The sequence below is a fragment of the Rhea americana genome, unplaced genomic scaffold (genome assembly GCF_003343005.1).
Source record: "Rhea americana isolate MKP2758 unplaced genomic scaffold, rheAme1 scaffold_86, whole genome shotgun sequence".
Taxonomy (NCBI): Eukaryota; Metazoa; Chordata; class Aves; order Rheiformes; family Rheidae; genus Rhea; species Rhea americana.
Genome location: NW_028187044.1, coordinates 3,312,225 through 3,315,768, shown reverse-complemented (window position 1 = coordinate 3,315,768; position 3,544 = coordinate 3,312,225).

Genomic DNA, 3,544 nt, shown 5'->3' with positions numbered 1-3,544 from the left:
TTTTTTTGGTAATTTCTAAAGAAGTGCATGATAACTGGGAAGGAGCTTTTTGGGGAAATAAAACAAAAAAAACTGTTTCTGCTCTCTAGGAAAGCTTTTTTTATGAAAGTGATCTGGAAATATTTGCCCACGGTGGTGCAACTATGGGACCATAACATACATGGTGTGGGTTGTTGAATATATGCATATCCAGTGAAGTGTGCTAAAAACTTGTCCTTCTGTCCTATTTCCCATTCTCCCCCTCTTCCTCATCGCTGTTTCTTGGCTTTTACTTTTTTTCTCCAATTCTTAAATTGGTTTTAAAATCATCAGCATAACCCTGTTACAGTTACTTTGCTCAAAATCTGTTCCTTAATGGCATATAGTGACAGAAGAATGAAACATAGTAATAGTTTGTTCTAGGTTTTGGCTATATGATACTGACACATTACAGTATATTCTTTGAGATAATAAAGCGAGTAGGTATGGATATTTCATAAATATGTTCAATAATTAACTTTTGTAATACAAATCCTTTAATCAGGAATAGATAGCCTGGTTGGAAGAGAGAAGGAAAAAAATGGAGCAGTATTTCCGAATGCATAATTAATGTCCAAGAAAATTTCAGATTTACTGTTAACTTCTCACTATTAAGTTCTTTCACCTGACAATGAGATGGAAAATTAAAAGCTTGGGGGAGGGGGGAAGGAGGGGAGGGGACAGATCATGTTTATTTCAGAACTGGCTATATGATTCTGAAGACTTGCAGGATTTTCTGTTAATTTTAGGGGGGAGGGGGGAAAGGAGTTAAGTGAAGAAATAAAAAGAGCAACATTAGTTATTGCAGTTGCTGAAAGATCAAAATAGGTGTAACTTGAGATTACTGTTAGAAATATTCTCCAAGAAATTTTCTTTCTTTTCTTGGAAAGCATTGAATCAGATGGCCTCTGTCCAGAATCAGAGTAGATGTTTACTTTTGATAAGAAAATAAAACTGACTTTTTATATTCCCCAAAATTAGCTCCTGGCAGCTGACTATATTTCTCAAGAGTGTAAAAACTGCTGAGGGAATGATCAGATTCCTGGTTCATTTTCAGGTCCATACATATTTCTATGGAAGTTTTTCTTTTTTAAAGTTTACTTTCCCTGAAGGGAAGCTGATTTTGTTTTTAACTGTATATGATTTTGTGTGGGAAGTTTATTGTCACTTCAAAGAATGTTATTGACAGTGATGTTTCACCGTGAGTCCTGTTGTTTCTTTTCATTCTGGAGGCTTCATTGGTCTGATTTAGAGATTTTAAACTTTTATGTTTAAATTTAGAAGTATAGATATCTACCTGTCTGCACCTTTACTGACAATTTAGGAATGAAGCAAAGAGGTTATCGGGGTTTTCATAAAACAGAAGATGACTTTTTTCCAGAAGAACAAAAATGTRGTGATTCTGTGGACGGTTTCACACTGTTGAAGCAGCATATATAGATTATGTTCCGTGGTGTGAATATGTAGCGTTTCCCYATCTTGCTGTGAGAGATTATTGGAAATTGAGCAGAAGATAGCAGGACTGATCATAGACGAGGGAGATGCTAGGCTGAATTGGTTGCATTCAGCTGCTGAACTTGCATCGCTCTAAACACAACTGCGTGTTTTGGCTCTTCTGCTCTGCCRGGAAGGTTCTGTTGCATGTATAGTAAGTCCAGAGTAGGAGTAAAGCTTCTCAGCAAATGAGCAACTGAGAGAGAAGCAGTGAAGGGAGATCTGAAGCCTCACTTCAGTGAAGGAAGGTGAGGAGAGGGATAAGAGGGTGCTGTGTGGAGCATGTCAAGGGGGATTAAGTAAGTAGCTTCAGGTAGTGTATCTCCCTTATTTAAGGTGCAGATATCATCAGTACTGGTGCAGATTATCCTTAAATGCATAAATTAAAGGATTTGATATCTTCAGGGTTTTTTTTTTTTTTTTTTTAGGATCCTAAAACTGGTTTATTGCAGGCTTTTATGCTTTTGATGTCTCATTCTTTTGTGCAATATTCACAAAAGCATTAAACTACTGTTCAGTATGTGTSTACAGAGGCAATTATGTATTTTAACAAGTGAATAAACACAAAAGAAGAAAAACAGAATTGCACTTTAAATGAGCTTTATTGCTTGGAGTTGTGCCTAAATAATCTAGATGCCTCCTGTTGTGTGTGTGGCTTTTGTTTGAAAGTAATTTCCCTGCTAGTATTGCTGTTTCCAAGATACCTTCACATCACTTTCACAGAATTAATATACACTCTAGCATGTTTAAAAATACTCATGTAGTGTACTGAGTTTTTGTTGTGCAATGACTTTAATTTAACCATGGAATTCTAGCACTGATGATGCAGCCAGAAGATACCTTCCCCTTCCCTGAAACTGGCACTTCATAGTTCGGGTCAAAGCCAATGGCAAAACTTTTGTGGGACTAGCGTAGTCCTTAAAGAATAATGTTCCTAGCATGTGTTTTGCTTCTGTTAGAGAAAAGTGCAATACTAACTCCTAGACTTCCTTGAAATAATTGTAAAGGCCCTAAAAACAAAACAAAACAAAACAAAAAAAAACACTGCACTGAGTTTTCTATGTAGTTCAAAAAAAAATGGGTTCTTTAAATCTCATAGCAGTGAGATTAGACATAGCAACTGCATCATAAGTCAGTAAATTAATTTCATCCTTGATCTAAATGCTGATTTGTTGTAATGATGCTAGAAAATTGAATACCATTTGTGTGACTGACTTTGCTTGCATGTCACAACCATACGCACTTTCTACAGTGTCCATGCTCTGGTAGGTTGCATGTTTTAAGAGGGTGGGGTGGGAGAGAAACATTTTGGTTTTTGCACAGCACACAGTCCTCTTAATGTGGACATTTTCTTGCCATTCAAATGGAAATCCACTCTTGAATTGGGCTTCCGTAGCTATTCTGTTTATAGTGGCTTTTTTCTGAGCAGAATGAATTTAATACATGATCCTGGTGGTAGATCTCAGTTTTATAGTAATCTTACAACTATGCTATCAAGGAAATTCAGTCACTGTTGTGGTAAAGCTGCTCACTGCCTACTTAACTGTAAAAGCACCACAGTAAAAACAATATAATTCCAGTGTCAGTGAAGTCTTAAATTCAGTACTAACTTAAAGTACCCTTAGTTATCTGCATTGTTGTTTTTTCTTGTTTTAAAACCAGGCCAGAGTAAATACTGTATATTGGAATTTGCTTGTAAAGTTGATTTAGAAAAACCTGTATGTAAAAAAGATTTCTTCAATGTTGCTCTAGTGAATAAAAATAAAAGTAACAATTCTAATAAGTATCTATTTCTCCTGACTGTTYGCTTTATTCCATTGACTGTGCATAATTACAGGACTGTAAGGAGGAAATTGTTTGGGAGGGAGAGACTGTGCTTAGACTTACAAATATGTTTTTTTATGAAATTATCTTTGTCCAGCTGATTTGCATGCTTGTTTCTTCAATGACTTTTACCATAAGAATGTGTTTAAAAAAGAACAGATTGAAAAAAGAAACATCTTACGCTGTTGTTCCCAGAGAAACAAGGGGC